General features: G+C 38.8%; 1 non-coding gene across 1 annotated transcript; it reads left to right on the top strand.

Moving 5' to 3' along the window:
* Positions 1–13062: 13062 nt before the first annotated feature.
* LOC121100163 lies at positions 13063–13164 on the top strand. The gene has a single exon (XR_005831903.1). It is a non-coding gene; the product is annotated as a U6 spliceosomal RNA (small nuclear RNA).
* The last annotated feature ends 482 nt before the right edge of the window (positions 13165–13646 follow it).

The following is a 13646-nucleotide window of genomic DNA, read 5'->3' as shown; positions in this document are numbered from 1 at the left end:
GTTGAAGGCTTGTTAAACCACTGCTCAGTGAGAAGCCTGTGTAATCTTGCCAGATTCCTAAAGTCACAAAAACCACAAAATCTTTTCAATTGCATCAAGTGCCATAAAGCACAGAAGCCACAAAATAGTCTTATTAATATGAAGTGCCATATATTCTCTGTGTTAATTTGCAGGCCTAGATGATGTTACCTTTCAGTGGAAAGGTTATTGCAGTGCCAAATTTAGGGGAAAGAAGAAATGTAATACTTTTGGTGGTTGCGTGTTGAAGTACTGCTCAAGTTTTCTACCCAAGAGCAGAGCCTGGGCACCAGGGAGACTGATGATAGAGCTGGAACTGCCACAAATGAGGAGTTTTTACAAATATGCTTGTTTTTATGTAAAAATAAACTTTAAATTTCGTTTTTTATTTTATTTTATTTTATTTATTTTTTTTTTAAAGATTTTTTATTTATTTATTTGACAGAGATAGAGACAGCCAGTGAGAGAGGGAACACAAGCAGGGGGAGTGGGAGAGGAAGAAGCAGGCTCATAGCGGAGGAGCCTGATGTGGGGCTCGATCCCATAACGCCGGGATCACGCCCTGAGCCGAAGGCAGACGCTTAACCGCTGTGCCACTCAGGTGCCCCTAAATTTCGTTTTTTATTATGTTCAGTTAGCCAACATATAGTACATCATTAGTTTTTGACGTAGTGTTCAACGATTCATTAGTTGCATATAACACCCAGTGCTCATCACATCAAATGCCCTCCTTAATACCTATCATTTCTTAATACAGGCTAACCAAAAAAAATAGAAGGCACAAATAACTAATATGAAAAATGAAAGAGGGACCATCACTATTGATTTCATAGACATTAAAAGGATATTATGGCCATAAGTTTTATAACTTAGTTGAAATAAAACCAAATTTGAAAGCCATACTCTACCAAAACTCATACAAGGAGAAACAGGTAATCTGCATAGGTTTACATCTACTAAATAAACTGAATCAATAATTAATAATATTACAAAACAGGAAGCACCAAGCCTAGGTGGTTTTACCGAGTTGTGCCAAACATTTGAGAAAGAAATGATACCAATTCCCTACAACTGCTTTCTGAAAATAGAATCAGAGGGAATATTTCTTAATCTACTCTATAAGGCTAGCATTATCCTATTACCAAAACTAAACAAAGACAGTATGAGAAAAGAAAACTACAGACCAATATCACTCATCAATGTAGGTGCAAAAATCCTCAACAAAATACAGGCACATTGAATCCAACAGGGAATTCAAAGAATTATACAGCACAACCAAGTGGGATTTATTCCAGGTACGTGAGGCTGATTCAACATTCAAACTTTAATTAATGTAATCCGTAATATCAATAGACTAAAGAAGAGAAATTATATGATCACATAGACAGATGCTGAGCAATCATTTAATAATCATGATGATTCATGATTAAAAACTCTCAACCAACTAGGAATGGAGGGAAATTCCTTACGTCGACATAGAACTTTCACAAAAAACATACAGACACCATCGTATTTAATGATGAGAAACTAGGTTGCTTTCCCCTAAAATTGTAAATAAGGCAAGGATGTCTCCTCTCGTCACTCCTATTCAACATTGTATTGGAAGTCTTAACTGAGGCAATAACACAAGGAAGGAAATACAATGTATACATATTGGACAGGAAGCAATAAAACTCTTTGTTCACAGATGACATGATCGTTTATGTAGAAAGTTTGAAAGAATTGACAAAAAACATTCTTGGAACTAATAAGCAATTATATAAAGGTTGTAGGATATAAGGTTAATATGCAAAAGTTAATTGCTTTTCTGTATACTAACAATGAACACCTGGAATTTGAAATAAAAAAAATGACACCATTTTCATTAGCATCAAAAAAAAATCAAGCACTTAGGTACAAATCTAATTAAATATGTATACGAATTATGTGAAGGAAAACAAAAACAACTGATGAGGAAGTCAAAGACCTAAAAAAATGGAGAGAAATTCTATGTTCATAGTTTGGAATATGAACTCAATGTTGACTAAATATTGTCAAAATGTTAGTTATGCTCCACTTAGTTAATAAATTCAATATAATCCCAATAAAAAATCTCAAAAGTTACTTTGTTGGTACTGACAAACTGATTCTAAAGTTTATATGGAGAGGCAAAAGACACAGAATAGTCAACCCAATATTGAAGAAGACCAAAGTCAGAGGATCAGTACTGTCAGTGTGCACTCATCTGGCTGCAGGGGTTCACCATGAGTGTGCACATGGCAGTGGAGGCTGGATGAGAGTTGGGTGGGCAGCATGCAGCTGCACAGCTAAAAGAGCTAGCTGGGTCAGATAATTCTCTGTCGTGGGAGCCATCTGATGTATTGTAGGATGTTTAGTAACATCCCTCGTACTTCCCCAATTGTGACAACCAAAAATGTCTTCAGACATTGCCAAATTTCCCTTGGAAGGCACAAGGATAAGGAACCACATCTCTAGAGAAATGAATGGTATAGATGTTTCCAAACTAGAAGGTAGTTTGGGCTTGGGGAAAATTTAATTCCATGTGTGATGTCTGTGTTGCTGCTGAAACATCAGGCACATGTATTCTGATTGGATGGGCTGCCAGGGACTCAATGTTGGACTGCCTATACTGGGCATCTAAAGTAAAATGAAAAGGCAACTTGTGAAATGAGAGAAAATATCTGCAAACCATATATTTGTTAAGGGGCTAAATCCAAAATATATAAAGAATTCATACAGCTCGATAGCAAACAAAAACAAAATCCAATTAAAAAGTGTGTGTGAAGTACAGGAGTAGACATATTTTCTAAAAAAAGATATATAAACATCCAACTGGTATATGAAAAAGTGCTCAACATCCCCTATCATCAGGGAAATGCAAATCAAAAAACACACTGAGATATCACCTCACACCTGTCAGAATGGCTGTTACCAAAAGTACAAGAAATGACAAGCGTCGATGAGGGTGTGGAGTAGAGGAAACTCTTGTGCACTGTTGGTAGGGATGTAAATTGGTGCAGCCACTATGGAAAACAGTATAGAGGTTCCTCAAAAATTTTTTTAAAAAACCTACCACACAATCCAACAATTTCATTTCTGAGTATTTATCTGAAGAAAATGAAAATACTTATTTGAAAGGTATATGTGTCTCTATGTTGCAGCATTATTACAATAGCCAAGATACGAAAACAACCTAAATGTCCATCAATGGATGAATGGATAAAGAAGATGTGGCATATATATAAAGTAAGTTCTGATCACAGAAAAAATTTTATAGCTTTATACGGTGACAAGGGATAATTTTACAATATACACGAGTGTCAAATAATTATGTTGTACAACCTAAACTAATATGATTTATGTCAAGTATACTTCAATTAAAAAAAAAGCAGAAAAGGATATCATGTTATTATTCGTAACTAGTGTATTTGAAGCCACAGGAAAGGCCGAGAGTAACGCATTTTCTTGCTGCATAGCACTCATTCCTAGGAAGCAGGTGGACTCTTCTGCATCCATTGGCCTGACACTGGAAACATGGCCTCTTCTAAGGCAGGGTCCTGTGACTAACGTGCTGCTTCATTTCTGTTGGTTGAGCTCTTCAGGTTTTATTAGAAGAGATTATGAACTAATGATGAATCTTCCAAAGCATCCAATACTTCAACTAACGGTTTCTTAGATTTATGTAAAAGTGATTAAGGAAATCTGTGAAACAAGAACATAAATCACTAGATGAACGTTCGACCTTTAGCGAGCCATTATTAGTGATTGGAGAACCCTCAGAGTAGTAATAGAAGACTCTCAAATCATAGGAAACTCAAGTTCTGTGGAGTGATTAGAAATCTAAACAGACATGAGCTTTTCTCATTTAAGACATTTCTGACTTAACTATTGCGAAATTATGGATGAGTGAGAATTAGAGAGGAACGGAACAAAACCCCTTCACTAAGGAGGTCCGAACAGTAAATAATGGAAAGAGACGAAAATAATGAGAAAAATCAAAGCCTGTGGTTTTTTCTCTGCATCATTCAGTCTTAATCTATGCCCTTTTAAAATGTTTACTGAGAGGTTTCCCATGCCAGATTTTAACCACTTTCTTTACTATCTGACCCTATACTACTCTTTTTAAATCTGATCCTTAACTATAAATTAGTAATTAAACAACATAGAAATAGAGTAGAAAAAAATTTGGGACTTAACATACTTGTTTTAGTCTTTATTAAAGTTCTGAGTCAGTTTATTTGATAAAATGATTACTGATGCCTACTTTTGTACTCAGATGGAAGAGGCATAAGAAATCACATGTAGGAACTTGATAGACCTGTCTCAAGCAGGACCTCAGAGGAATGAACAACAATGAGCCTTTCCAAATTAAACAACCGGAACCTTGCCTCCCTTGGCATTAGTTCTTTTGATATGAGTAATACACAGCCTTCACAGCAGAATGGCAAAGCTCTGAAAGCATTATCACAAAGGACAAAAATAGATCTCACAAAAATGTAAACCAGAGCTCAGAGAACTCCACAGACTGAAAATAGATGAGAGTGTGATAAACGATGAAAATTTCATTGGAAAGCATTTGAAAAAATGCCTGGTGGAAGAGTCTAAAATTTGTATATCTTATATCTTATATTTATCAGATATCTTATAGAGATCTTATTTTAAAAAGAACGTAATTAACTCAAGAAATCACCTGTCAGGGAATGATGAAAGGACAGACTCTTCTGTGATGACCTCCAGTAAGGACCAAATCCTCCTTAGGCTTCACCTCTAATCCCCCCAGGGTAGAGGTTGGGGTACTTGTCACCCTTCTACCTGTGGGAAGTGATTTATGCCTGACTGCATGCTGGACAGGGGAGCTGTCTGAAACCTAGATAGATAATCATAAAAGGCATGGCAGGGACACTTCAATACAAATGTCTGGAGGAGTTGAAATAGAAAAAAAAATTCAGTCTATCTAGAGCCCTGAAAGAGCCTTCTAAATCCTACCTACCAACTGTTTAAATCACTGGTTTCTTCCCTAAGAGAACATCAGAAAATTAAGGAGGTGAAAGCGAAACTCAAATCTTGCTGTAACTTTTGGAAAACTCAATCTTTGCTATAAACTCTCATGTTTCATGGGATGATCCAATCAATGATTTAAGAATAATAGTAATAAAAACAGAAGAATCAGCTCTACTTGAACATCCAGAATCCAAGGAGTAATGACAAAATACTTTGGAGCCTTTAGTCCTTGTTTACAGAGCAAACAAGACTAGTATTAATGGTCTTTGGAAAGATGCCCTTTCATATTCGACACTGAGTGCATCTGACACAAATAGAAAACCTTGAGAAAATGTAAGTCTGTCCTCCTTAGAGGCCATCATTTATTATGTAAACACTGAGATCCCCCTTTGTTGTCCTTTCTGGGTCTGTACCTCACACCTCCCTGGCACACATCCAGCCCAGCCATGTGCCCTTTGACCCGTCCTTCAGATGGATCTGCAGTCACCTCAGAAACCTCAGAGTCACCTCAAAGTCATCACCTAGTGTTGAGCTCACCAGGTCCCTCTGTACCCTGATGCTATTCTCCTCTATCTCCTCATGTGAGTGTCCTGTGGTAAACAAGAATTTCACTCTACATGGACACCTGAGACATCCCCACCTGGCTCACCACTTCCTGCTTGTCTGGTATCAAAAGGAGTCCCTCCAGCGGCACAGCAGACCACCACTTACTATGAAAATCAATCTGACATTTAAAATGTGCTACAGTGTTCTTGTGTGTATTCTGTGTTTTTTTCCTTTAATTTGAAAAACAAGGATGATGGCAACATTAGGAAGTATTAGTAAATTGAGAGTTGTTATCTGAAAAATTAGTCATGGCTCTAACAGTGCCCAAGACACGGAAACAGATACCCTGACATGAATGAAATAATAATGCTGAATGATTTTCATTCATTATTAGTCATTTCATTCATTATTGGGTGGGTTGTATTTAGAGTAATTGCTAAATTATAGAATTATTCTCTTCTCAACTTTGTTACATCTCATACCTTGGTGCCTGGAGCAGAACTGTTAATATGTGATGAAGGTGCATGTACTGGAGGAGGAAGAAAGAATTCATTTATCTGTTCAGCCAAATGACTAAATGTGCTATGATCAAGAACTGGGAATGTAAAACACTTCCTTCAATTTATGCTAAGCAAAGTAACATTAAAGTTACCTTAAGCATGAACACCCTTGCTGCAGCAATTTAAAAAAAGATTAAAAGTTGTCAGACAATCAGTTACTGAAACGATGCAGCAAAAAGATTGCATCTCCTTCATCTTGGATCAGGTCCTGGGTGCAGTCCTCATAAGCTGGGAGATCTTAGGGATCTCTCTCTCATCACATTGAATCCTCTTCTGTAAAATGTAGATGTCAACCTCACAGGACTGCTCTGAAGAGTAAATGTGACATTAAATTTGAGAACATTTTGTCAGTGCTATTCAAATGGTCTCATTTTAAAATTCATTGCTTTTAGAGTTATGTAAATTGTGTGTTGAGACACTTAAAAATTCTTTACCACGTGGGGCAGGGTTCAGAGAGCCCTGATTCACATGATGCTGTTTCACAAATGTCAGCCACGTCTGGCTTAGGGACAGTTCTGAGAGTCTGTGGTGGTGAGCACTGCCCTCCCCACATGCTGCTGCTGCTGATGTTGGTGGTGGGTTTCATCTGTTCTCCCTCCCATTTCTCCTCAAAGCCCCAGGGCCACCCCCACCAGGAGCACAGACCATACCTTAAACCTAAGGTAGATTCAAAACACTTTTGTGGTTGACCTCTATAATTAAGCACCAAGCATAATTAAGCTTCTGTTTGAAAAAGTCTTGCAATTTCCAAAGAACTGACAAACAAATGCACATTCGAAGATCAATATATTTGGAAATCGAGGACTGCCTGCACAATATTCTTTCATGTGTAGACCTAGCATAATTTTTCTCTAAATTAGATAAACGATATACCCTGACTAATGTTTAAAGCTGTGGGCAGTAGTAAAATCATAAGTTATGACTCCATTTACACTTGTACTGCCAAAGCTTAATCAAATTAGGAGTAGAAATCCCTCACTCTGATAAGTTATCGATAAAACAACCTAGAGATAAACATGGTGAAATATCAAATGTATTCCCTCTAAGTCGAGAAAAAGACAAGGATGTCCGCTCACATCACATTCTGTTCAGTCTTGTACTGGAGGTCCACATAGTACAGGAATTCAAGAAAAAGAAATAAAAATTATAAATGAAAAAAGAAGAATTAAAGGTTTCTTTATTGGTGATTACGTACATAAAAAATTCAAAGGAATTCATATGATGGAGCTGAAAATGTTACATATTTTGATCTAGGTGGTGGTTACGGAGGTTGTTACTCAAGTAAAGAGTCACTCAGCTAGAAGATTCATGAACTTTACTTTATATAAACTGAACCTCAAAATAAGCTATAAGGATTGAAAAATAATTTACGTTTATCCATAACTACATATACTTTAAAAACATGCCTGCAAATTATTTGACACTCCTCCCTTCAACATGTGGAGCGTAATTCCTCTCGGCCGCAGTGTGGACCGGACATGATGACTCCAGTCTATCAAGCCACCACATCCCTTCAGCCCTGACCTGCATTTCGACCACAACCTTGTGAGAGACCTGGATCCAGAACCACTTGATTAAGCTGCTCCCAAAAACTGCAAGAGATTTTAATGTTTATTGTTGTTTTAAACCAATACATTTGGGGGTAACTTATTATACAGCAATAGATTATATCTGTCTTCAGAGTTAGTGGTTATATTTGAGTAGTATAGTTCACAACTATGAATGCTTGAAATGTTTGAGGTTCTCTATATCTTATGTTCTAATCTGGAAAACCAGTGTTGAGTGCTGTGTATAAGGCATTATTTAAATTAGAACATATCTAGGTCTGATAGTAAAATGTGCAAGTAATACTATGTTATGAAATTTCTAATTGTCCCTGAATAGACACTTTTCCAAAGAAGACATCCAGATGGCTAACAGACACATAAAAAGATGCTTAACCTCACTCATCATCAGGGAATCAAAACTATGTTGAGATACCACCTCACAAGTGTCAGAATGGCTAAAATCAACAACACAAGAAACAACAGGTGTTGGCGAGGATGTAGAGAAAGGGGAACCCTCTTGCACTTTTGCTGGGAATGTAACCTGGGGCACCCACTTGGGAAAACAGTATGGAGGTTCCTCAAAAAGTTAAAAATAGAACCACTCTATGGGGGACTTAGATAGGCCAGTGCTGGGTAGTAAGGAGGGCACATACTGTATGGTGCACTGGGTGTTATACACAAATAATGAATCATGGAACATTGCATCAAAAACTAAGGATGTACTGTATGGTGACTAACATAACATAATAAAAAATCATTATTAAAAAAATAGAACCACTCTATGATTCAGCATTTATACCACTAGGTACTTACCCAAAGAGTACAAAAATACTGATTCCAAGGGTTACATGCACCCTGAAGTTTATAGCAGCATTACCAACAGTAACCAAACTATTGAGAGAGCCCAAATGTCCACTGACTGATGAATGGATAGAGATGTGGTATACACACACACACACACACACACACACACACACACACACACACAAGAATATTACTCAGCCGTCAAAAAGAATGAAATCTTGCCATTTACAATGATGTGGATGAAGCTAGAGTGTATTATGCTAAGTCATTCAGAGAAAGACAAGTATCACATGACCTCACTCAATGTGGAATTTAAGAAAGAAAACAGATGAACCTACGGGAAGGGGTAAAAGGAAAATAAAAGGATAGAAACAAGCCCATCAGTGACTTTTAATGATAGAGAACAAATTGAAGATTGATGGAAGGAGGTGGATGGGGGATGGGCTACGTGGGTGATGGGTATAAAGGAATGCACTTGTTATGATGAGCACTGGGTGTTGTATGTAAGTGATGAATCACTGAAATCTACTCCAGACCAATATTGCACTGCATGTTAACTGATAAAATTTTTTTTTATTTTTTAAAAAGATTATATATATATTTATTTATTTATTTGACAGAGAGAGACCGCGTGTGCGCACACGTGCACAAGTGGCAGACTGCCAGGCAGAGGGAGAGGGAGAAGCAGGCTCCCCGCCTAGCAGAGATCCTGATGCGGGGTTTGATCCCAGGAGCCTGGGATCATGATCTGAGCCAAAGGCAGACACCCAACCAACGGAGCCACCCAGGTGCCCCAACTAACAACATTAAAATTAAAAAAAAAAAACCTCTAGTTGTCTCTTCCCACTTTTGGACTCCAAATGAATACAAATTCTCTATGTATTCAGAATAGGTTTTTTATAGCCATGGTGGGTAACATAACAAATTACAGTAAGAGTGAGAGAATCATACTGAAGTTACTTTCTGGGGAATTTTTCCATGGTAGCAAACCATGGCATAAAGATTGAGGACCGTTCTTGTCAAGGTGACAGAGTGAGAAAGAAGTGGAAGAAAACTGCCCCCTCTCCAGGAACAGTTCTTAGTCTCTAAGCAATTGCGTGTTGATCTCATTTTACTAAGTTTATTCTTACAAACTAGATTTCAAGTCCCTATAAATCATCTTCTTGTTTATACTTTTGAAGCCCCAAGAAGTCAGGTTGGTACTTACCCAATGATAAATGTCTGATTAGGACAGTGTCCCCATCACCACAGCTGCCTCCCTAGCCAGCTTCCTGTGCTTATGGGCCCCTCAACCTTCAGCCTTCAGAACTATTGACAGCTTGTTATTGTTACAAGACACAAATCCTCCTTCACACACTGAATGCTCAAACACAGCTGTGTGTGGCAATCCTTTTTGCTTTCAGCAAACTAAGAAATCTAATTCTCAACAAAATGCCATACTTTGCAGCCCCGGAATTATTCAGATTAGCTCTTTCAGTCTTAGTGGAAAGAAAGCAGCACAGATCTTTCCAATTCAGTGTGCCAGTCTTCAATGTCTTTTCTGCAGCTTTTTCATTCAGTCCATAATTTCAAGAGTAAGTTTGTTAAATGAGCCCTTCAAAATACACGATAATGAATAATTTTAAATAATTTAAACTATAAGTAGAAACGAGTAAGCCCTTGTTAATGGATATGTAAGAATTTCCTCAAAATATCATTAGTATTTCCCTACAACTANTTGTGGTTTTTCTCAGAGCATCAATTTTCTCTGAAACACAAGGAAAAGTTAAAGAACAGGAATAAATACCTGAACAAGCAGGATGTTGTTTTCCTTGACCACAGGTATGTTCTTGACGCCTTTTACACACACTGTTTGTTCTTGTATGAAAACACACACCTTAGGGGGGAAATGAGCAAGTATGGATGGTAATATGCAGTTCAGCGGAAATTATTCTTAAGCTGATAAAGTTGAGATTCAACCATAAAACCATTAATTTCAAGAAATACAAAAGCAGAAATTTTTTATGTCAGGAGAGAATTTTATAAGTAAGAATTACAGTGGGAATTAATAATTAATAATAATAATAATAATGATAGTAACAGTAATTTTAAAAATCATGAAAATAATATAAAACACCTCGTCCCAGCCCCCCACTGTCCCAACAGTTTGAAGTGCTTTCAGAATTAAGTGGAAGGTGATACCACTGTAGAAAGATGAAGGAACCCTGGAAAGATTTCTTTGTTAAAGGAGCTTTAGAAAACATAAAATGAAGGTAAATAATAAAGTTTGGGAGATGTAAGTACACATTGCTGTGTTAATAAAGCTAAGTCACCTATATTCTGCTCTAGTTGCAGTTGTGACAGTCGACATGAAAAGAAATGAGCTGTGGCCAAGGGAAGAGGAGGCGAGGGTCACAGGGAGTGTGGTGCTAAGAACACTCGGCAGAGGTGATGACAGGCAGCTTTGTAGAAGCAAAAAAAGGAAAACTTAATGGGGAGATAGGAGACGCCAGACGGAGGAACATTTTTGGTCACTGGAACCTTTGGCTCAGTGCGGCCAAGGCTGGACAGGCGTGGTGGTGGCAAGGGGACAGGTGTCAGAAGGTTTCAGTCTGTGACCTCAGGACAGGCGCCTCTCTCTCATCACCTCCTCAGCCAAGAGCCCATGGGGTTATCTAAGCACGCTCTGATCTTACAGCGGGAGAGTTATGCATTTCGTTTTTGCTTTGATCCAAGAGATTAGTGTGCTCCTCACCATGTTCTCCATGAAGAGGGTGGGGACAGAGAGGATTTAGAGGAAACCTGGGGAACCTGCCTACCACATGCTATGCTTACAGGCAGAGAGTATTCTAGCTTTGCCCCCAAGATAAAGTGAAACTCCAGATCTCCAGGACAGGAACCAGCTCCCAGCCGTGTCTGCACGAGGACACTGTACAGTGGAGGCAGAGCCTGAGGGACAGCTCATAGGCCCAGGGCTTTTTAGGGTTTTGTGTGTTACCAGACAGTCTTGATCATCAGCTAGTGAGTCAACACACACCGAATAACCACAGGGTGCTATCAGTGCTAAGTGTTCAGTCATATTAAAGGGCTTTATAGGGGCACCTGGGTGGCTTAGTTGGTTAAGTGTTCAACTCTTGCTTTCCACTCAGGTTGTGATCTCATGGGTTATGGGATCAAACCCTGAGTTGGGCGCCCAGCTCAGTGGGGAGTTTGCTTGAAGATTCTCTCCTGCAGCCCCTTCCCCCTCATGTTCTCTCTCTCTCTCTCCCCTGTCTCTGAAGTGGATAAATAAATCTTAAAAAAAGAAAAGAAAAGAAAAGAAAAAAGAAAAGAAAAGAAAAAAGAAAAGAAAAGGAAAGAAAGAAAAGAAAAGAAAAGAAAAGAAAAGAAAAGAAAAGAAAAGAAAAGAAAAGAAAAGAAAAGGGCCTTATAAGCATAGGCCACATTTCTTTCTACTTTCTATGGCTTTGCCCATTGTGCAGTGGCCAGAGAATCTTTATTTACAGCACTTCAAGGGTACCATTATAATAGAAGTTGTCTCTAAAAATGCAGCAGTTAATGTCGTATGGAGCAAAATGAAATAAAAAGAGCAAGCAAGGGTTTTGGCATCAAAACTAGATGCCAAATCTGGTCCAGCTCCAGTTGAGAGGTCTTGGGCCAGATGCTTGACCTCTGAATGTTTTCCCCTCGTCTGTAAAATTAGGATACTGTTGTTGATGATGACGTTGATCCCTAGCTCCTGGTGTTATGAATAACACGTAAAGTGTGAAGGGTAATGTGAGTGTCAGCTGTTCTTGCTGTAACTCAGGGTTGGAGACCTTGGTCTCATGAAAGTCTAGATCTGCTATTTCTGGCCCATAGCAGGGCTTCCTGGAGGTGAGCATGACAAGCTTTTCGTGGTGGGTGCAGACAACCTCAGATTCCAAGAAAAGCCATCTCCAGACGCTGCTAGTAGCCCTGATGGATGATAGAGACTTCTACGTAGATATTGTGGGGCAGGATCAGACTTACTGTCTGGCAGGCTTATGCAAAAAAAGCTCTACTTTACATTAGTTTTTAGAAATTACAAACTGCTGCAGAGCTCTGAGTCTAGATTCAATAGTTTTGAAACTTTAATAAATAGAATTAAAGGAAAACACATGATTTAAAGCCTACCAGGTGTTTTCTTTTTTTATGAAGGTAAAGTCTGAATTGCAATTTTTCTGTTTGTGAAAAGGTAAAAAAACTCTCTCAGTATTGGTTTAGTTCTCTAAAGATGAAGCCAAGATCGTACGCTGGAATGGAGTTCAAGACAACATAGAACTATGTGGCTTTCTACAGTAATGGCAAGGTGGTCTTTACTGTGGGTAGAATTGCATTTCTTCATTCATTCATTCACTTATCCATTTAACTAAGAGGCACTGAGCTACTGTGTGCTTACCTCTTCTAGGCCCCAAGTGCTGCCCTCGTGGAGCTCCCTCACAGTCATGTCACTCATGCTGGGTACTGTGCAGTAGGGGGTTGTCTGACAGGGGATGGGCCTGGTCTTGGAAGGCTTCTCTGAATAAGTGACTTGAAGCTAGGATCTGCAGGATGAGTCAGACTTCATAGTGAAAAGAGGATGAGTACTCACTTCGGTGGCACAGACTAAAACTGGAACAATACAGAGAAGATTAGCATCGTCCCTATAAGAGAGTGACATGCAAACTAGTGACGTGTTCTGCATTTTTGCATGACAACATGAATGTATTTAATGCCATACAGCTATCTACTTAAAATGGTTAAAATGATACATTTTATGTTGTGTCTATTTTACCCAATAAAATAAAGGATGGTGGTGTTTGAGAAGGTCCCGCTGCAAGCAGAGGGGATAACAGGTAGAAATGTCTAGTGGGAAGGAGTATGGATGAGAGCAAAGCCAGCAGGGCTTGTTTGTCAAGATTTGGGGGGTGGTGTGTGGCCCAGATGAAGCTGGAGTTGCAGGCAGAGGCCACATCAAACCTGGATATTGATGTCCTAAAACCAGTGGGAGATTGTGGAGGGGTTTCATCAGGGCAGTTATATATTTGTGTTTTTAAAAAATCACCGTGGACTAGGGTGGAGAGCTGGTGGAGGAGAAGCGAACGAGGCTGACCAGTTAGGAAAGTGTCAGAGTTCTTCAGGAGGGAGACTGGGTGCCACTTGAACTAGGGCATTAGGGATAGATTTGAGA

Source organism: Ursus maritimus, unplaced genomic scaffold, assembly GCF_017311325.1.
Source record: "Ursus maritimus isolate PB19 unplaced genomic scaffold, ASM1731132v1 scaffold_34, whole genome shotgun sequence".
Lineage (NCBI taxonomy): Eukaryota > Metazoa > Chordata > Mammalia > Carnivora > Ursidae > Ursus > Ursus maritimus.
Note: the sequence above shows the minus strand (reverse complement) of the source record. Positions and strands in the feature narration are given on the sequence as shown.